The 23,543-nt window shown below is 34.4% G+C and overlaps 1 long non-coding RNA gene across 1 annotated transcript in view; it reads right to left on the bottom strand.

Annotated features, from left to right (window-relative positions):
• Positions 1 to 676: 676 nt before the first annotated feature.
• Positions 677 to 23,543, bottom strand: part of LOC131384600 (uncharacterized) — a 34,373-nt gene continuing 11,506 nt past the window's right edge. The window contains exons 2-3 of the long non-coding RNA XR_009215608.1: positions 3,154 to 3,196; positions 677 to 746 (exon numbers count right to left, since the gene is read on the bottom strand). This is a non-coding gene — a long non-coding RNA (uncharacterized LOC131384600). The remainder of the gene's footprint in view (positions 747 to 3,153; positions 3,197 to 23,543) is intronic.

The raw sequence follows: 23,543 nt of genomic DNA on the forward strand, positions 1-23,543 counted from the left end.
GTAAATATTAATCTCTCATTGATCTTGAATTACCTGGAATTTATTAATTTTTGACCTGGCCTGAAAGTTCCCTGAACTTTACATTTCCTTATCAATATCTACATCTATATATGATTGCTGTTTGCTATCTGAATAATTGGGCCTCACACATTACAATGTGGAGGCTTTTCAGTTCAGATTTGGTGTAACATAATGATGAAGAAAAAAGTGACTAGGGATATCATGCATATAATCCTCAAATAGATGACAAAAATCCAATTCAGTGTAGAGTAACTGCACACACCAGCATTAACAGAAGTCCCTAGTACATACAAGACAGGCCTCTAGCCAGAGGAAATGTAGTGGCCCAGATAGTGCAAATGACAACCTTGGCCTGAGGTAAATAGGCAGCATACTGTTACATTCTAGACACAAGGCAAGCAGCTATCGATAACTGCAGCGTTTTGAGACGGATCTCCCTGTCACCCAGGCTGGATCATGGCAAGCACTGCAACTCTGCCCCGGTTCACACCATTTCTGCCTCAGACGGGGTTTCACCGTGGTCTCGATCTCCTGACCTCGTGATCCGCCCGCCTCGGCCTCCCAAAGTGCTGGGATTACAAGCGTGAGCCACCGCGCCCGGCCAACTGCAGCGTTTTTCTAAAGTGTATTCATGCAGTTTTAGGATATCATGACTTTTCAGAAGGAGGGTACTGCATTCTGATACCATCATCTTCGAAAAGATAAGAGATTACGGCTTTACATGCCTAGAAAATAGGAAAGGAAGATGTTATTATTGTCTTAAATATTGAATATAGTGTATTTTCGCATTGTCAAAAAATAAAACAAAATATGGATATGTGTGCATACAACACACTTTCTAATAGCAATTGAACACATCAGGTATTATTTAAAAGCTTCCTGTAATTTGCAATAAAAGGCGATAATGGGGTTTTCAAGATTAATATGCTAAACCATTGAAATGATGAAGCAGAGCATACATATCCCCTTGTAGTGGTTATTTAGAGATAGAAAACAAATGAATATTACTTTTTTTTACTGTATATATAAAAGGTTTATTTTCTGGCACTGATCCTTCTTGCTAAAATACTGTTTAAATAAATCAATGTGTAGAGCTAATGGCTACCATCCAAAGACCACTATATTAACAGGTATTAAGAATACAAATGATACAAGATAATTAGATAGTTTCATTTTGATATGTGAATGGCCTTGCAATGCTTTGTAAAATACAGACAGACAGACATTACTACTGCATTTCTATAAATCACAGATGCAGAATAATACATTTTTTTCTTAACTATAGGGCATGTACTCTTTTTATAAGATAATATTTAATTATTATTTTTCATTGAAAAATAAAAATTGTACATATTTACCATGTACAACATATGGTTTTGAAATATGCATACATTGTGGAATGCTAAACGGAGATAATTTACATGTGCATTACCTTATATACTTATCTTTGTGTGTGTGTGTGGTGAGCTCACTTAAAACCTACTCTCTTAGCAATTTTCAAGAATACAATACATTGCTACTAACTATAGCCATTATGTTGTATATCTATTGGACATATGCTTCCTGTCTAATCGAAGGTTTGTATTATTTCGCCAGCATCTCTCCAACACCATAATCCCACCCCACCATTCTACTCTCTGCTTCTATGAGGTCAACTTTTAAAAAATCCACTTATAAGTGAAATTATATGACATTGGTCATCCTGTGCTTGGCTTCTTTCACTTATTCAAATTTCCTAATGAAATAGCTGCACTATTGTTCTTTGAATTATAGTCTGTTGACGTCACTGTGCAATACTACAAAGAACTGTTATGAATAAATGGGTTGTTACGAAATAGTTCACTGGAACGCTGAACTGGGTTCATTTCAGTGAAAGAGGTTGTTATGAATCTTTCACTGACTCCTCAATTCTCAAGTCTTTATGAGAAGTAGCTCTCAGCTATAGCTGCCAACCATATTAGTATAATCTGGAAAAAAAATTCTTTAAATATCTACAACCCAATCTCACTTAATGTTCATTTCTCAGAATATTAAAAAACAAAAGATACAAAAAGAAAGATCTGAGTTTAAACCTCAGTATATTACTAATACCAAGGATAAGTCACTTAATATTTTAAGCAAAGCATTAATCTGTAAAATGGGTTTCCTAACTTGCCAAATGCTAACTTCTTATAGGGTATAGGTTTATGTGAGGATTAAATGGGGTAAGAGATGTGATAGAACTTGAAAAAACACAAATTGCTATGCAAGTGTAAGGTCTTATTATTGTAATTAAAATTAACAGAAGAAATTGAATGACTACCAAACCAGTCCCTATGTGCTTCTAAAAAAAAATCTGGGCAATTTATCAACATATCTAAATTAAGTATTAATAAGCAGAGGGTGTATGTAGAATGACTGAAGAAAAGATCAGAATTTAGGGAAACAATGCTATTTGAATGGAGACTGTATATGTGTGGGTGGGGGAGCACTTTTCAGCAGAAAACTATGCATTGCCCCATACAGGAAAATCTTCCAAGCATTACTTAATTCTAGCTTTTTATTGACTGAGCTAATTTTCAACTCTATAAGTGGTAGGTCTCTAATAGACCTGTGAATTCTGTCTTGCATAGTAGAGGTTCAACATACTTCCTTTCCACTCTGTATTAAGACCAGTTTTGCCACCCTTTACATATTTATTTCAATATTCCTGATCTATAAATGTGCCTGCTTGTACAGTCCTCTTTGAACCAGTTATAACATGTGTCTGGCAACCACATTAAATGAGTAGATATTAAAATGTGTTTATTTTAAATCTGTATGAGAGTTACAATTCTTTCCTTTTCTGAAAATTATATTTTAACAGCACCAAGGAAGAAATGTCAGCGAAAGAGAGGGCAGTCAATTATCATATGAACAAGCAAAACTACAAAGAAAAAGACATGTCCCTGAGACCAAAGAGAAAAACGATTTGGAGAAATAGCTCAGGGGTGTCTGGTAAATTGAAGGAGATTAAGAATGTATTGCATATAGCAGCCAAGTAACCATTGGTATCTTTACAAGAGTATTTTATAACATATTGAGGTTAAGTACAATGCAGACTTTAGATGAGCAGATGAGAAGTGGCAAAGGAAAGCATCAAAGCAAGCCTACCTTTTCTTTAACTCTTCTTTTTTTGAAACTTACTCTTCTGTATCTGTAAAAATAATAAATGCTCACTTTAAAAAATACAAAAAAGTAAAAAAAGAATGCAAACCTCTTCTGAAAGTATACTGACTTGAACATCTTTCCATATATTCCTCTAAATGCATATAACTTAAAATAATGCAACCATAATGTATCTACCTACTGTTAGGTACATAACTTAATTTTGTTTTATCACTTAATCTTCCTAGTTAAACTTTTTGTATTTATTTCGATTTTGACAGCTTAGTTATGCGTCCTCCTGGCAAAGAAAAGGAAAGTAAGGAGACAGATAATTTGAATATATGTACATGCTTCTCTTATTCTTATAACACTCACATCTGTATGACAGTTTACAGTTCACAAAGTATCTTCCCATGATTTGTTTTATTTAATCCTTAAACTCTATGAGATAATACAAGGAGGCATTTTTGTCCTTAGTTTACAATGAAAAAAATAAGGATTGATATGGTGAAATATCCTGCTCAAAGTCAGAAAACTGTTACTCAAGTCCTTCATTCAACAAAATTATGCCAGAGACCATTAAAATAAAAATGATTACAAAGTGGTGTTTGCTGTTCTCTCTGTAATTCAAACTTTATTGAGAGAAAAGCATATAAATAAGCACAAGCAAATCATTCAGAGGTCCTGTAGGAGATGCCTAAACAAGGTAAGAGAGAGTAGGCACTTTTTTTGTTGTTGTTGTTTGATAATAGGCTATGTCTTGCAAAGCAAAATAGAATAATTGTATCATTAACTAGAGAGAGGGGGGAGAGAGAGAGAGAGAGACTCCAGTTTAAAGGAGATCTGGTGAGAAATGGGGTAGTGCCCTCCTTAGGGACTTCTTCTTGAGATACGTACTTACATAGAAAGAAATAAACTTGATGTCAAGATTTTACTGAATTTTTGTGAACAAGCAGAGTCTGTGGACATCTTTTCAAGGTAAAAGCCTGTCATGTAGACACAATGAAGATGAGTTAGAGAGCTTTACCAAAACACTATAAAGTATGCATGTCATGTTCTTCAATTTCAAAGATTCATGCTGTTCATTCTAACTCAGAAAAACAGGCAACTGCTAAAGAAAAATTATTTTAAGCTGAAATTTTCAGCAAGCTCACAGTGATTTCAGGTATCTTCATAATGGTAGAGAGGGCAGGATGCATCAATATCTAAACTGGCACAAAGACTGGAGAAATTAATATTTAAGCAGGCGACTGAAGTCTACCCTGTTCGCTCAAAAAGTGAAGAGGCAATAACAGGTAATAGAACCCAGCAAAAACAAGGTGCCTTGTGGAAGTTATGGAAATGGAAAAGAAAACCAGCGAAATAAAAAACTTCATGAAAAAGGTTCTAGTCTGAACTGAGAGAAGCCAATAGTACACTGTAGAATTGGATTCAGAATTGCTTTCAAAGTTTTACTCTCCTACTTGGATATGAAGTTTTTTTTTCCTTTCAAATAACAATATGGACTTCTAGTTTTCAGTTTAGCATGTAGGAAATTTGAAAGTCTTTGTTCTAACAATAAGTAAAAAACTGAACGAACCGTAAAAGCAACAACTCTTCTTAGAGTCATCACAGAAATGAGGTCACAGGGCAAACCACTAAACCCCAAATTGGAGAGACAGACAAGTGGATGCAAAAAATTACAACTTGCCATGACAGAAACCCATAATCAAAAACATCCTTAGAAACCAATGACACAGTAGGGAAAACTGAACTGTAATTGATGAGTTGCTGGAGGCTTAGATTGGAGATGTTGGGGAGTTGAAAACTGTGGGAACCAAGTAATAGGAGGGCCCTGACACTTTTGTGAGCTTTACTTCTTAGAGCTCTCTATCAGGTTTTTACAGTGAAGATGCGAGAAAATTCCCTGGTGTTTCCAGCATGGTAAAAATGTACTCATTTTTAAATACCCCAGAGCATTCTATTCTCCTTAAAAAGGCCTGCCCTCAAGAGAAAATATTTCACCAGAGCCTAACCTATTGGGATTTTATCAGAGCCCAACTGACCTGAGGAATCACATAAAGCAAATCCAGCCCTCTCTAGCTTTCACATGAAGTGAAAGGAAATAGTCAAATTCAGCCTGTTCTAGCCTTTCAAATGAGAGAAGGGAAATATACAACTCTAGCCACCCCCTCCGCCTCAGCCATCTGGTCCTACTTTTGAGTGGGAGGAGGACTGAGAAGCACTGATGAATTTTGTGGTCCAGGGGCACAGGCTCACTAAAAAGACTGCAACTTAATTATAGGACTACAAAACAGCCCCTTCTCCCCACTTCACCACCACATCCCTAAAGACCTATTTACTGCAGTTCCCTGTGCCCTCCTTCATGTCAGGATATCCAGAAAAAAATTGCAAGGCACACTACACGAATAAAAACACAGTTTGAAGAAAGAGCAAGATTCAGAACCAGTCTCAAAAATGGCAGGGATGTCAGAATTATCAGACCATCAATTTAAAAATACTAAGATTAATAAGGGCTCTAATGTACAAAGTAGACAATGTGATAACAGATAAATAGTGCAAAAAGAAATGGAAACTCTAAGAATTTTAAAAAACGGCTAGAGATAAAAAACAGAAACAAAGAAAGCCTTTGATGGGCATTAGTACACTGAACATGAGTGAAGAAGGAATCTCTGAACTTGAAGATATGTCAGTAGGAACTTCCAAAATTGAAAAGCAAAGAAGAAAAAAAGAACAAAGTATCTAAGAACCATAGACAACTTTAAAAGGTGTAACGTAGTCAGACTTTCAGTAACAACATGGTTGAACTCAATAGCATAATAAACCAACTCAATAAAATTGATATCTGTAGACTATTTAACACAGTAGAATACATATTATTCTCAAGGTCACATTAAATCATCAAAACAGACCATATTCTGGGCCATGAAAACACCTTCACAGAATTAAAATAATATAAATTATTCAATGCCTACTCTGAAATCACAATGGAATTAAACTAGAAATCAATAAAAATGACAGTTGGAAAATTCCAAAATATTTAGAGATTAAGCAACACACTTCTAAATAACACATGAGTCAAAGAAGAAATCTCAGGACAAATTAAAACATATTTTGAATTAAATCAAAATGAAAACACAACTAAATTCATGGGAAATAACAAAAGCATATTTAGAGGGAATTTGTAGATTTATAAAAGAAGAATTTATAAAAGAAGAATGATCTAAAATTAACAACCTAAGGTTACACCTTAGAAAACTGAAAAGAAAAAGAACAAATTAGATCTAAAGTATGCAGAATGAATGACATAATAAACTGTAGATCAGAAATCAATAAAAATGAAAATAAAAAAATCAGTAGAGAAAATCAATGACACTAAAGTCTGATTCATTAAGATCAATAAAATTAATAAATCTCGGCCGGGCGCGGTGGCTCACGCTTGTAATCCCAGCACTTTGGGAGGCCGAGGTGGGCGGATCACGAGGTCAGGAGATCGAGACCACGGTGAAACCCCGTCTCTACTAAAAATACAAAAAAATTAGCCGGGTGTGGTGGCGGGTGCCTGTAGTCCCAGCTACTCAGAGAGGCTGAGGCAGGAGAATGGCGTGAACCCGGGAGGCGGAGTTTGCAGTGAGCCGAGATTGCGCCACTGCACTCCAGCCTGGGCGACAGAGCAAGACTCCGTCTCAAAAAAAAAAAAAAAAAAATTAATAAATCTCTAGCCAGGCTAACTAAGATAAAAAGAGAAGGGAGCAATTACCAATATCATAAATGAAAGAGGGTGTATTACTGCAGATCTCATGGATATTAAAAAAATAAAAGAATATTTGAAATAGCTGTACTGTGTCACCACGTTCAATAACCTAGATGACATCTACCTATTCCCTGAAAGACACTATCTACCAAAAGTGACACAAAAAGAAGTAGACACTCGGGATAGCCTATATCTACTAATGAAATAGAATCAATAATAAATGGTCTTCAAAACAGAAATCACCAGGCTTATATGGATTCACAGGTACATTCTAGGAAACATTTAGGGGAGAAATTTTACTAATTTTCTGCAATATTGTTCAGAAGATAAAAGCAGAGAGAGCACTTCTTAACCCATTCTATAAGAAGAGGATCACCCTAATACCCAAATCAGATGAAGACATTCTTAAAAAAAGGAAATTAGAGACTAATATCTCCCGTACATAGATGCAAAATTGTCAACAACATTTTAGTAAATCAAATCTAATAATGTATACATAATTGAACACCATGACCAAATGGAATTTTTCTCAGGTATGCAGGGAAATTTCAACATTTGAAAATGAATTCATTTAATTCATCACGTCAACAGGCCAAAGGAAAAAAATCATATGATCATATTAATAGACACAGAAAAATCATTTCACAAAATCCACACTATTAATGATAAAAACATTGCAAACCATCAATCCTATCCAGAGAAGAAAAATAAAGAAAAAGGGAAAATAAATAAAAAGCATACAAATTGGACAAGGAAATGTAAAATTATATCTGTGTGCAGATGATATAATTTAGTATGTAGAAAAACCTTAAAAAAATCCAAGAAAAACTGTTACAACAAACAATTTCAGCAATGTTTCAGGATACAAAATTAACAGACAAAATATTAAGTGTTTCTGTACACTAATAAAGACCAATCAGCAAAAGAAATTAAGAAAATACCCATTTTAGAAATAAATTGTCAGTATAAAAATTACAGAAAATTACAAGTGTTAAAACGTGGAGAAATTGAAACACTTGCACTCTGTTGGTGGGAATTTAAATTAATTCAAGTACTATGAAAAGAATATGAAGTTTCCTCAAAAAATTAGAAAATAGAATTAGCATGTGATATGGAAATCCCACTTCTGGTCATATATCCAAAAGAATTTAAAGTAGGATCTCACAGAAATATTTGCACACTCATGTTCATCTCAGCATTATTCACAATGGCCAAGAGGTAGGAGCAACCCAAATGTTCACTAGCAGATGAATAGATGAAGAAACATGATATATACACACAAAGTTATGTTATTCAGCCCTAAAAAAGAAAAAAGTTCTGTCCCATACTACCATGTGGATGAAACTCCAGAATGTTATGCTAAGTGAAATAAGCCAGTCACAAAGAGTCAAGTACTGTATGATTCCATTCATATGAAGTATTGAAAGAAATAAAGATCACAGAGGCAGAGAGTGGAAAGATTTTTGTCATGAGTGGAAACTGGGTGATGGAGGTTGTAAGAGGAATTAGTATTTCATGGGTAGAGAGTTTCAGTTTTGTAAGATGAAAAAGTTGTAGCAATTTGCTATGCAACCATGTAATAAACACTATTGAACGATATACTAAAAATATTAAGATAATACATTTAATAGTGTAATGTTATGTGTTTTATTACCACAATAAAAATCAGTCAACTGCTTTCCTATATAATATAATAAACAAATGGGTTTGTAATTCAAAACACATTAGCATTCAAAATACCTGCTCTCTTGAGATGAAGTACTTAAATATAAATCTAAAAAAAGTACAAAGTCTATGTAAGAAAATTTGCAGAACTCTGATTTTAAAAACTAAAGAAAAATTAAATAAATGGTGAGGCATTTCATGTTAGTGGATAGAAAAACTCAATGTTTTCAATATGTCACTTTTTTTCGAATTTGAATTTTAGATTCAAAACAATCCAAATAAAAATGCCAGCAAGTTATTTTGTGGATATCAATAGGCTGATTCTAAAGTTAATATACAAGTAAAAGTATCAGAACAGCAATGCAATATTGAAAGAGAAGAACAAATTTCGAGGACTGACATTATTTTACTTAAAGACATATTAGAAACCTACAGTAATTAGGCCAGTCGTGGTGGCTCATGCCTGTAATACCAGCACTTTGGGAGGCTGAGGTGGGCGGATCATGAGGTCAGGAGATTGAGACCATCCTGGCTAACACAGTGAAACACCGTCTCCACTAAAAATACAAAAAATACAAAAAAAAAAAAAAAAAAAAAATAGCCAGGCATGGTTGTGGGCACCTGTAGTCCCAGCTACTCGGGAGGCTGAGGCAGGAGTGGCGTGAACCTGTGAGGCAGAGCTTGCAGTGAGCCGAAATCATGCCACTGCACTCCAGCCTGGGGTGACACAGTGAAGCTCCATCTCAAAAAAAAAAAAAAAAATAGAAAAGAAAAAAGAAACCTACGGTAATTAAACAGTGTAACATAGGCAAAATAATTGACCAAAAGATCAGTGGAAAATATTAGAGAGTTTAGAAATAGATCTGCACAAATATAATCAACTTATTTTTGACAAGGATCAAAGGCAATGTGATGGAGAGAAGATGGGCCTTTTAACAAATGGCGCTGAAACAACTGGATATGCACATGCAGAAAAATAAATCTAGATACAGACTTTACACACTTCACAAAAAAATTAACTCAAAAGGGATCTCATACCTAAATATAAAATGTAAATGTAAAGCTCCTAGGAGACAACATGGAGAAAATTTAAATGATGAATATGCTGATAACTTTTTACATACAACACTAAAGGTAGGATACATGAAAGAAATAATTGAAAAATTGAACTTTATTAAAATTAAAACTTCTAGTCTTTGAAACACACTGTCAGCAGAATGAGAAGGAAAGCAATAGACTGAGAGAAAATAATTGCAAGAAACATGACTGGCAAAGGGCTGCTATCCAAAGTATACAAAGAATTCTTGCATCTCATCAATGTAAAAACAAACAACCTGATTAAAAAATGGGCTGAAGACATAAACAAACACTTCACCAAAAAGACACACAGATGAAAAATAAACATGTGAGAAGATGCTTCTATGTTTTCAACATCATATGTCATTAGGAGATTATAAATTAAAACAATGAGATACCACTACATACCTATAATAATTGTCTACATTCAAAACACAAACAGCATCAGATACTGGCAAGGATGAGGAGAAATAGCAACCTTCATTCACTGATGGTGGGAATGCAAAATTGTATGGCTACTTTGGAAGACAAAACACTTTCTTACAAAACTAAATATATTTCTACCATGCAGTAAAGCAAATGTACTCCTTTGCATTTACCCAAAAGAGTAGAAAATTTATATCCATGCAAAAACCTGCAAACTGATGTTGACAGATGTTTGGCAACATAATTGCCAAAACCTGGAAGCAACCAAAATGTGCTTAATCAAGGGAATGGATAACATGTCTTAGTACATTCTGACAATAGAATATTATTCAGTGGTTGACAGAAAGGAGTTACCAACCATGGAAACTCCCATAAAATAGGCGAACTCATGTCATGGGGGTTTGTTGTACAGACTATTTCTTTACCCAGGTATTAGGCCCAGTACTCATTAGTTATCTTTCCTGAGTCTCTCCCTCCTCACACTCTCCACACTACAATAGAACCCAGTGTCTGTTCCCCTCTATGTATCCATATGTTCTCATTATTTAGGTCCTACTTATAAGTAAGAACATGTTGTATTTGGTTTTCTGTTCTTGCATTAGTTTGCTAAGGATAATGACAACCAGCTCCATCCATGTACCTGCAAAGGACATGATCTCATTCTTTGTTATGGCTGCATAGTATTTCATAGTGTATGTATACCATATTTTCTTTATCCAGCGTACCACTGATGGGCATTTAAGTTGATTCCATGTGTTTGCTATTGTGAATAGTGCTGCAACGAACATTTTCTGCATATGGCTAGCCAGTTTTCCCAGCACCATTTATGGAATAGGGAGTCTTTTCCCCATTGCTTGTTTTTGTCAGTTTTATCAAAGATTAGATGGTCATAGGTATATGGTCTTATATATCAGCTCTCTATTCTGTTCCATTTATCCATGTCCCTGTTTTAGTACCAGTAACATGCTGCTTTGGTTATTGTAGTCTTGTAATATAGTTTGAAGTCAGGTAACATGATGCCTCCAGTTTTGTTGTTTTTGGTTAGTATAGTCATGGCTATTCAGGCTCTTTTTTGGTTCCAAACTATTTTAAAATAGTTTTTTTTCTAGTTTTGTGAAGAATGTCATTGGTCGTTTGAAAGGAGCAGCATTGAATCTATAGAATGCTGTGGGCAGTATGGGCATTTTCATGATATTGATTCATCTTATCCATGTGCATGGAGTGTTTTTCCATTTGTTTGTGTCTTCTCTCATTTCTTTCAGCAGTGTTCTGTAATTCTCATTGTAGATGTCTTTCACCTCCCTGGTTAGCTGTGTTCCTCCGTATTTTATTCTTTCTGTGGCAATTGTGAATAGGACTGCCTTCTTGATTTTTTCTTGGCTTGGCTGTTGTTAGTGTATATGAATGCTAGTGATTTTTGTACATTTATTTTGTGTCCTGAAACTGTTGATTGTTTATCAGCTGAAAAAATTTTGGGCCGAGACTAAGGAGTTTTCTAGGTAGAGAATCATGTGGTCTTCAAACAAGGATACTTTGACTTCCTCTTTTCTTATTTGGATGCCCTTTATTTCTTTCTCTTGCCTGATTGCTTTGGCTAGGACTTCCAATACTATGTTGAATAGGAGTGTTGAGAGAGGACATCCTTGTCTTGTGCTGGTTTTCAAGGGGAATGCTTCCTGCTTTTTCCCTTTCAATATGATGTTGGCTATGGTTTTGTCATAGATGACTCTTATCACTTTGTATTATGTTCCTTTAATACTTAGTTTTTGAGAATTTTTAAGATGAAGGGATGTTGAATTGTATTGAAAGTCTCTTCCACATTTATTGAGATAATCATGTGGTTTTTGTCTTTAGTTCTGTTTATGTGATAAATCACATTTATTGATTGATGTATATTGAAACAATCTTTCATCCCATGGATAAAGCCTACTTGATTGTGGTAGATAAGCTTCTTGATATGCTGCTGAATTCAGTTTGCCAGTATTATTTTGAGGATTTTTGCATTGATGTTCATCAAGGAAATTGGCCTGAAGTTTTCTTTTTTGTGTGTGTCTTGGCCAAGTTTTGGTATCAGTATTATGCTGGCCTCATAAAATGAGTTAGGGAGGAAATCTTCCTTCTCAGTTTTTTTGGAATAGTTTCAGCAGGAATGGTACCAGCTCTTCTTTGTATGTCTGATAGAATTCATCTCTGAATTTTTCTGGTTCTGTGCTTTTTTTGCTGAGCTATTTATTACTAATTGAGTTTTGGAGTTTGTTATTGGTCTGTTCAGGAATTCAATTTTTTCCTGGCTCAGTCTTAGAAGAGTAAAATGTACTGTTTCATAAGCATGTTATTGATCAGCATTTAATAATTAATATTTATATTCTGGGAAGAGATAAATTACCTCTCTCTCATTTTTTTTCTGCAGCACATAGAAGAATACCTCAGACATATAAGGTTTTCAATTTCATTTTAATACATAAATCAGTATAATACTTATTACACTAATCTCACATGTATACTTATATGTGTATTTTAGATAATTCTGTACAAATTAATGAAAAGAAAACATTTATTTATTCATCCATTTGTCACTAAGGTATCTATCTGTTCAACAAATGTTTATTGAAACTATATTCTGTTCTAGACGTTATAATAGTAATGAATGCAGGAATGGACATTGTCTTCCTTGTGTTTTTACTATAACCACAGATATACCAGTAAGCAACTATTAAAACAGAGGGTGATAAATGCTATAATAGGGGACATGCAGGTGCTAACACCCAAATGCCCTATAGGTTAATTTGTAGTTTCAGAGAAGGTTTTTACCAGGAAATAGTAAGTTGACATTAAGAACAAAATGATAGTAAGAAGTTATCCAAACTAAAAGGTAGCAGAGAAGCACATCAAATGGCCATCCCACACAGAGATGTATTGAATGCACACAAAAAAGAAAGAACAATGAAGACATGAAGGGTACTGAGTGTGACGAGATCATAGAGAAAGAGGTAGAGTGTGGCTAGAGACTGGGCAAGTCATGGCTTGACTATGACAGACTTTATAATCAAATCTGGAAGTAAATATTTTACCCTAAGGAGAGTGGAAAAAGATTAGCGTATAAAAGCAGAAAAACATATAGAGACAGGGTGTCCAGTAAGAATATATGAGAGTATTCTTGAGATAAATAATATTAGCTTTAATGGAAATGTTGGCAATGAAAATGGAAAATAGGAAAATGTATACATAAGTAGAAATGAATGAACATTCTTGAATAATTAATGGATCAAAGAAGAAACCAAAAAAGAAAAACAAACTAAGCCCAAGTTAGCAGAAGGAAGCAAATAAGATAGATTAGAGTAGAAATAAGTTAAATGGAGACTAGAATAAAAACAAAAGATGAACAAAACTAATAGCTAGTTTGTTGAAAAGACGAGTAAAATTTAAAAACGTTTAGTTAGACTAAGAAAAAATAGAGAAGACACAAATAAATAAAATCAGAAATGGATAATAAGCCTGGCCAGGAGAGAAAGATATTAGTCCTGAAAGTAGGAACAGGAAGCAGTTAAATCCCAGATGAAGCAGCACAGCTGAGTGACTTTACCTGCCTGCCTCTTTTCCCTGCTTGAGAAGGAAGCTGAGGTGTTTTTTTTTTTTTTTTCTTTTCTTTTCTTTTTTCCCCTCCCTGGGACCTGATAGCTTCACTGATGAATTCTACCAGATATTTAATAAGGAATTAATATCAATCTTTTTTCAAAGTCTTCCAAAAAAAAAAAAAAGAAAGGGAAGAAGACTTTCAAACTCATATCACAAGGCTAGTATTACCCTGATACTAAAGCCAGACAGATAAATAATTTAAAAACATACTTACAGGCCAATATTTGTCATGAACATAGATACAAAAATTTTAACAGAATACCAGCAAACTGAATTCAACAAACTATTAAAAGGCTGATATACTGTCATCAAGTGGGATTGATTCCTGGCGTTCATGGATGGTTCAGTGTACACAAATTAATAAATGTAATACACCACATTAAGAGAATGAAGGATGAAAATCATATGATCATCTCAATATATGCAGAGAAAGTATTTGATAAAAATCATTCTCAGTAAACTATCGCAAGGACAAAAAACCAAACACCGTATGTTCTCACTCATAGGTGGGAATTGAACAATGAGAACTCATGGACACAGGAAGGGGAACATCACATTCCGGGGACTGTTGTGGGGTGGGGGTCGGGGGGGGGGGCGGGGACAGCATTAGGAGATATACCTAATGCTAAATGACGAGTTAATGGGTGCAGGAAATCAACATGGCACATGGATACATATGTAACAAACCTGCACATTGTGCACATGTACCCTAAAACCTAAAGTATAATTTAAAAAATAAATAAATAAATAAATAAATAAATAAAAGAAATTACTAAAAAAAAAAAAAGCAACATCCTTTCATGTTAAAAATTATCAACACATTATGTACAGGAGAAATGTACCTCAACACAACAAGCCCACAGCTAATATCATACTCAATGTTCAATGTTGAAAGCTTTTTTTCTAAGATCAAAAAACAAGACAAGAATTTCCCCACTTGCAACTTCAATTCAACATTGTTCTGGAAGTCCTAGTTAGAGGAATTAGGTAAGACAAGGAAATAAAAGGCATCCAAAATGGAAAGGATGGAGTAAATTTTTTCTGTTTGCAGATAACATGATTTTATACTAAGAAAATCCTAAAGACTTCACCAAAACACTGTTAGAACTAATAAATGAATTCAGTGAAGTCACAGGATACAAATCAACATATAAAAATCAATTGCATTCCTATATACTAAAAACAAACTATCCAAAAAAAAAATTAAGAAAAAAATTCGTTGAAAATACCACTCAAAAATAATAAAATACATGACAATAAATTTAATAAAATGAATGACATATCTGTATACTGAAAATTCTGATATTGGTGAAGATTTAGGAAGACAAAAATATATGCAAAGATATCCTCTGTTCATAGGTCAGAGGAATAAATATTGTTAAAGTGTTCATACTACCCAGAAACGTAATCTCTATCAAAATTTCAAGGGCATTTTTCACTGAAATAAAAAAAAATAACAAATCCTAAAAGTCACATGGAACCACAAAAAACTAAATAGCCAAAGTCGTAAGAATGGCAAGAAAAACAAAGCTGGAGACATCAAACTGCTTGATTTTTAAATATACTACAAAGCTAAAGTAATTGAAGCAGCATGGTATTGCCGTACATATGGGGATATACACTAATGGAACAAAACAGAAAGCCTAGAAATAAATCCACACATTTATAATTAATTCATTTTTGGCAAAGGTACCAAGAACACACAGTGAGGAAAGGATCGTCTCTTCAATAAATCCTGCTGGAAAAACTGTATATTCACATACAAAAATAATGAAATTGGGTCTTTATCACACAGTATTTAAAAAATCATTGCAAAATGGATTAAAGGCCCAAAACTGTAACAATACTAGAAGAAATCTTAGGGAAAAAGCTTCCTGACATTGATCTGGGAAATGTTTTTTTGGATATGACCTCAAAGCACAGGCAGCAAAAGTGAAAATGGACAAATGGGATTATATCAAACCAAAAATCTTCTACACAATAAAGGAAACAACAGAGTGAAAACACAATCAATGGAACTGCAGAAAATATTTGCAAACCATGTGTTTGATGAGGGTTTACTATCCAAAATGTATAAGTAACTTAAAAATTTCAATAGCAAGAAAGCAAATACACTGATTAAAAAATGGGCAAAGGAGCAGAATAGACATTTTTCAAAAGAAGACATACAAATGGACAACTGGTGTATGAAAAAATGCTTACCCTTACTAATTAGGGAAATGCAAATTAAAACCACAATGAGATATTACTTTGCAACTGTTAGAATGGCTAAGATATATACATGTGTGTAAATGTGTATGTATGTATACAGAAACCTGGGTCAATGTACATTGAGTGTCAAAAATGCCTTTTGTTGGCCAGTTAAATGACCCTTTGTATATAGGCTGTGTGTGTGTGTTTGTGTGTGTGTGTGTGTGTATATATATATGTGTGTGTGTATATATATATGTGTGTGTGTGTATATATATAACACAACAGAATACCATGCTTTACATGCTTAATCTTAAACACAAAGAAATCTTAAACACAAGGAAATCTTGTCATTTGTGACAGCATGGATGCACCTGGAGAACATTTTTGTTAGGTGAAGTAAGCCAGGCGCAAAAAGCAAATACTGCATGATCGCACTCATATGTGGAACTAAAAAAGTCCAACTTACAGAAGCAGAGTAGAATGGTGGTCTTCATGGTCTGGGGTGTAGGAAAATGAAATGATGTTGGTCATAGGGTACAAAGTGTCAGTTATGCAGGATGAGTAAATCCTGGAGATCTAATCTATAACTTGATGAATATAGTTAATACAGTATTATATGTGTAAAATTTGCTAAAGGAGTGGATCTTAAATGTTCTCCCCATCCCCCCACACACTCAATGGTAAGGATCTTAGATAATGGATATATTAATCAATTTGGTTCTGGTAATCATTTCATAATGTACACTTGTATCAAACCATTCTATTGTACACATTAAATAGATACAGTTTTTTTGTCAATTATACCCAATAAAGCTAGAAAAAAAATAGAAAAGAAGATGAAAATCATGGAGTTTTGAGAGATATAGGATTTACAGGTTGACTTGATGTGGATATACAAAATAAGGGAGAAGTCAGGGAGAGCTCCCTGTTTCTGGCTTTGACAATGAGCTGGATGCTAGTACCCTTCACTAAATGGAGAAATCAATATGCATTACAAATTAGCTACACAGGAACGGGCTGACATCACATTTGAACATGTTGTTAGTGTAATACATCCACTGGTGACATTGAATGAAGGGTCGGGTTTATGGTTATAGAGCTCAGGAAATACAGATTTTGGAGTCATAGCCTTATACATGAACACTGAATCCTTAGAAATAAATAAGATATTCCAGATAAAGTGTGTAAAGCATCGCAAGTGAGGCTAGAAATGAGGAATTGAGAAAGCCAAATGGAAAGTGAGTTGCAGGAGAAGAGCCTGCTTTTGAGGAATCTATGAATAAATTGCCTCAGAATACAGACTATAGGAGGGAAACATCTGCAATGATATTTGCTTGAAACAAGTTAAATAAACACTTCTTTTACTTTGGCTTATGAATAATTGGTGTCCCTGTCAAGAGCATTTCCCATGAAGTAATTATGACAGAAGTCACACAACAGTAGTTCTAGAAATGTGTGAGAATTAGAAAATGAAGGGTGTAAAATGCAACAAGCTATTGAATGGGCAGGAGTCTTAGAATTTTAAAGTCAAAGAAATGCTGACCGTAGTCAAGAGATAACAGACGAGAAGAATCTGTGGTTATGCAAAATAGTTACACAACAGTTATACAAAGGCCAGCTGGCTCTAATTAAATAGAAAATGCAGGAAAAGTGGAGGAATGGCATGCAATATTCAAAAGCTCCTGTTGCTTTCTACAATTCTCATTGAAAGTGACATAGTACTTCCTTACTTATGTTTAGTGTCTTGTCCTTATGTGATGTTTGTAAGAGCGTGGCTCCTTTTTCTGTATTATTGACCAGCCTTCACATTTTATTTGGGAGTATAATTTAATTTTATAAGACATGTGGAAAATAAAACTTTTACCAAATAGTCTTTTAAGAATCTCAATGGATACAATTAACTCTTTCCAACGTGAAACCTCACTGATTAAACAAACATGTATTGAGTGTCTGCTAAATGCCAGGTACCGAACACATAGAAGAAAACAAAGCATTTTTAAAAAACTAAACAAACAAATAAAAAACCCTGCCCCATGGTGTTAACATACAGCCTTCACTTATAAAATTTTATGTTTACCTTAAATTTCATGTAGTTTCATAAACAAATCCATTAAATTTCATGTTATGTGATAAGACACGTCATTTCTTATTCTTTTCCCTAACCCTCAATATCTCATACAGTTCTCTGAGTAAATGGAATTAATATTAAAATGAACTATTTATTACATTTACTAAAATGTTGGGAATTAAATAATTAAAGATATTTACTAATATGAGAATTGGATTGGCTTTAAATATGAAGTAGCCATATCATCTGACTATATTTTATGTAAGTTGAGCTGGCCCAACTTGTGATAATAAGGACAAAATCTCAGAGATCCTCTAAGGGAGAACGCAGTAATCTTTATTAATTCCCCATCTTTGATTCAACCATTTTGACTTATTTTTCCTATTTTTAGAAATTTTAAGGAAAGCACTTTACCATGTGACTTATCCATAAGTTGACCCTCATTAGTACCACTGTTCCTTATGTGATTCTCCATGAAGTTACAGAAAGGATAATAATAATTATTACCATTTACTGTCACTGTTATTTTAATTAACATACAATCTGTGAAAATAAAAATGAAAGTCCTATCTAAAGTAAATGTCTTCTCCCTGCTAAAATATAGATTGTGATTTAATTTTCAAACATATATTTTAAATTCATATTTGAAGTGAAAACTGTTTTTTGTTTGTTTGTTTGTTTGGGGTACAGCAAAATTTAGTAGCACAAATAACCTTTACATATTTCCAATGAACTAGCATAGATGAGTCACTGAGATAAAAGCTGTCACTATTGAGTTTGTACCAACTCTACTGTAAACACAGAAAGTTTATAATATGGTAATATATTGTGGCTAAAAGACAAAGTTTAGCAATATTATTATGTACTTGTAAGTTTAATTTTAGTTTAGTGTATTTTTCAGTTCACAAATTTGAAGTAAAAGTAGAAAGGAATAATGATAAAATGATGAGGCTCTCAACACTTCAGGCAATTTGAAAATTCTCTAATTAGCAATAATTGCAGAATCAGCACTTACTACCCACTTGAAATAAATGCCTCTTTAAACAAACTACAATTTAAATATTTCTCATACAAATATGGAAAACAACGTTGTTTCAAAAGGAAATAAAATAAAAACATACTGATAAGCTGCTGAGTTAACTGCTGTGTTCAAACTGTCCTATTTTTACCTTTAAAAATGTATGCCCTACTTTTTTATTACCATCTGCAGAGATGAAAATCTATAATTTTTGCACTTGAATTAAAGCCACGCTCACCTACTTTAAAAATAATAACTGATACTTCATGTCTCATGATATCAAGGAAAAAGTAGAATAAATCTATATTAAATTAATAATAATTAACATAATGTATTTATGCTACAATGCCATATTAAATGTTTTGAGAAAACGGACAAAATACTTCTAGTTTATTGTTTTGATTGTTGGAAGGATCCAAAAGCAAATCATTTCTAAATAGTAGTTTTTTCTTATTTCTTAATTTGTGGTATTTATTTTTTTCATTGTGGTTTTGATTTGAAGTTTATTAGAAATAGAAATTATAATGTTGTGTTTCAGGGTGTATGTAAGGAATGTAGTTTAGGGGAGAGAAAGGATAGAAGAGATTTGTAATCAATCCTTTTGGGTTGAGGTAAAGACTCCCTTCTCTCAGTGAGCCTAGTGGGACATACTGAGTCGTAACTAAAATTATTTTATTTCTTATTACCCATTGTTTATTCAATATTTATCATATATATGAAAAATTTGGGGATTTTTAACTTTTTATTTTAAAGCAAGTATAGACTCAAAGGAAGTTACAAAAATGTGTACAGCAAGTCAATGTCAGTAAAAATATCAAAGTAAAGAACTCTAAAATCTGCCTCCCCAATAATTAATAAATACACTGACAAAAACTGTAAGAATGAACTATTTTAGAATGCTTAAGGAAAAGACAGCTGAATCTCAGTAGGAGATGTTTGTAGCATTTTAACTTACCTCAGTTACTTCCTTGGTGATAGTCTTGAAAAGCCCAATTTTTATTCCTGGTATGAGCAACTAGCACGAGAGGGTCCAAGGTGGGCCTTATTTTCAAAGAATTGTGGTCGTTTATTTTAACCTGTGTGATGGCTCCTTGAAAGCCTGGCTCAAAGGGCTTGCCTTTGTTTTTCCTAACTCAGAACTCTCTCAGGTCTGAGGAGGCTACTTAACGACAAAAACATTTAAAGACAAATTTAATAGTTGCTACTGCCTGGGGCAAATGATAATAGTTGGTATAAGCAATAGACTAATCAAAAAGTTAAACATAGAATTACCGTATGACCCAGATTTTACACTTCTAGGTATTTCCTAAGAGAATTGAACATGTATATTCAATATAAAAACATAACTTCAAATGAAATAAACATTTGCACATAAATCTTCATAGTAGAATTAGTCACAATAGCCAAAGAGTGATTGATCAACAGATAAACAAATTATGATATGTGCATACAGTGTAATATTATTTAGTCATCAAAAGAAATGAAGTATTTGTACATGCTACAAAATGGATGAACCTTGGAAATCTTACAGTAAGTGAAAATAGCGAGACAAAAAAGGCCATGTATTATATGATGCCATTTACATAAAACGTCTAGAATAGAAAAATCCATAGAGACCAAAAGAAAATTAGTGGCCAAAGGTTGTAAGGAGGGAAAAAACAGGTTGCAAATGCTTAAGGGGCAAGGCATTTTCTTTTCATGTGATGAAAATATTCTGAAATCAGATAGTGATAAAGGTTGTCCAACATTGTAAATAAACTAAAACTCCCTGACTTGTGCACTTTAACATGGATAAAGAGTGAATTCTAGGTTATGTAAATTTTAATACAGGTGCGCATGCCCATGCAAACACACAAACCCAAAAGTGGAACTAGGCCATGTGTGGAAGTGCAGGATGCTCTGGTCATACTTCCTTGCTGTAATCTAGGATTAGAAAGGACACTGGGGCACAGGATCTCCTCCTCAGTCTGTGTCAATGTGCAAAGCTCCTTCCCCATAACTTGTCTTTGTTGCTGTTGATACAGTGTGTAATTCAGCATTGATACCTGATACTTTGGTCAACAAGTGAAAACTTTTTTGTTGTTGTTGTATTAGAACCTAGTTTAACTAATAAAAGGTTATCAGTTGACCCCTTTTAGGACATTTCCCTGGGCAGAAAATTAGCAACCTTCACAAGTTAAAAAGTTTAGGTCCCATATGGCCTCTATTTTCTGGTCTCCCCCTTCACTTTCAATCCGTTTCTCATCTAAGATATATATGGCTATACCAGCTTTTGCATGGATCTCTCAGTCTTATATACCATTTTATATATATGTGTGTGTGTGTGTGTGTGTGTGTGTGTGTGTGTGTGTGTGTGTATAAATTAATATGGTTTGGATGTTTGTCCCCTCCAAATTTCTTTATTTTTTTTATTATACTTTAAGTTCCAGGATACATGTGCACAACGTGCAGGTTTGTTACATATGTATACATGTGCCATGTTGGTGTGCTGTACCCACTAACTTGTCATTTACATTAGGTATATCTCCTAAAGCTATCCCTCCCGCCTCCCGCCACCCCACAACAGGCCCCAGTGTCTGATGTTCCCCTTCCTGTGTCCAAGTGTTCTCATTGTTCAGTTCCCTCCTATGAGTGAGAACATGCAGTGTTTGGTTTTTTGTCCTTGTGATAGTTTGCTGAGAATGATGGTTTCCAGCTTCATCCATGTCCCTACAAAGGACATGAACCCATGTTAAAATGTGATTCCTAGTGTTGAAGGCGGAGCCTGGTAGGAGGTAATTGGATTATGGGGGTCAGATCCCATAGGAACAATTTAGCATCATTCCTTCATAATAAGTGAGTTATTGCCCTGAGTTCTCATGAGATCTGGTAGTTTAAGTGTATGGCACCTTGCCCTTCGCTGGTTTACTCCTACCTTTGCCATGTGACATGCTTGCTCCTGCTTCGCCTTCCACCATGATTTTAAGCTTCCTGAAACCCTCATCAGAAGAAAATGCCAGCACTATGGTTCCTGTACACCCTGCCGAAGTGTGAGCCAACTCAACCTCTTTTCTTTACAAATTACCTAGCCTCAGATATTTCTTTATAGCAACATAAAAAAGGCCTAATACACACTGAATCTTTCAGTATTAATTTTAGCTTGTTAACCAATCAGTGCACTCTTCTTTTTCCTGCGACAGCTTGCTCCCTCGGCTGGGCTTCTTTCTGACTATCTAACCAGATACTTTCAAGAGCTGGGAGCTTCAGGTTCCTTGTGCCCCTGGCTTTGCCATTGATAACTTCCTGTCCAATCCTACCAAAGTCTGGAGCTGGAACATCCAAGAGTGGCCCTTAGACGCCTTCTCTACTGAGAATGGCATCATCACCATGCGAGGCCATAGGTAAGGGTGCAGCTGGGAGTGGGTATGGCCTGGGAGCAGGACGTGTCCTCTGACCTGTGCTCCCCCTTTAGGTAGGCATGAATAATACAAACAAAAAGAGCTGGAGAATGGTCCAGGTTCAAACATAGCTACTTTCAAGCTGTTGATAACTGGGATGAAAAACAAGAGTTTCGTGATGGTATTGTTTAAAAAAGAATGAAAGACTAACTTGCTTTTCTTAGTATTTGCTAAATCAGAAACCTTGCTGTACACACACACGCACACACACACACATACACACACACTTACTTTCTTAAACATAACGAAGCTGCTTGTATTGGTTTTTTGCTTCTTTATGTTTTCCTTTAATATTATAAAATTGGATAAAATGTTTGAATGCCATTATTTTACTTTTCTTAATTCTGTGTATAGAGTGTTATGCAATTTTTTTCTTCTTCGTATAATTTACAATCCTTTAGATTTTAAAAGTTACGTTTTTCTCATTTACTTTCTTTGTAAATGGTAGTGGGTAGCAATTTGTGGATTTAGGTGAAGTGACATAGACTTTCCTATGTCACTTCTTTCATAGGAAGAAGTGTTTAAACTATAAACTGAGGAGGAGAAAATATCTAGGAAAAGAGAAGAAAGTTGGCAAAACCATGGTCTCCTTCTTCCTGAATTTGTAACTCGGCCTACAAAGAAGGCATCAGTCCTACTACCCAGACAGAGCCACACTCGGAGGAGGCCTTCTGCACTCTCTCCTCTCCTTCTTTTCACTCCTCATAATGGGAAAGAAAGCAAGTTATCTAATCTGTGAAATAAGGATATGTTGCGTATAATCAGTTTGGCCTCTTCTTCGTCTTTTTGGAGGGGCATATGCTTAGAAAACACAGTTTTCCCTGTTATCTTTCTTGGGGGACATGTTCCACGATTGTCAGTGCATGCCTGAAATCTGTGATAGTACTGAACACTAAATATACGGTGCTTGTTCCTATACATATACTATGATAAAGTTTAATTTATTAATTAGGTATAGTAAGAGACTGATAATAATATCTAATAGTAAAATAAAAAATATAACAAGATACTGTAAAAATGTTACATAGATATGGTCTTTCTCTCCTTCTCAAAATCCTGTAATATTCAGACCATAATTGACTACAGGTAAATGAAACCACAGAAGACAAAACACGGATAAGG

This window comes from Hylobates moloch, unplaced genomic scaffold (genome assembly GCF_009828535.3).
Source record: "Hylobates moloch isolate HMO894 unplaced genomic scaffold, HMol_V3 SCAFFOLD_11, whole genome shotgun sequence".
Lineage (NCBI taxonomy): Eukaryota > Metazoa > Chordata > Mammalia > Primates > Hylobatidae > Hylobates > Hylobates moloch.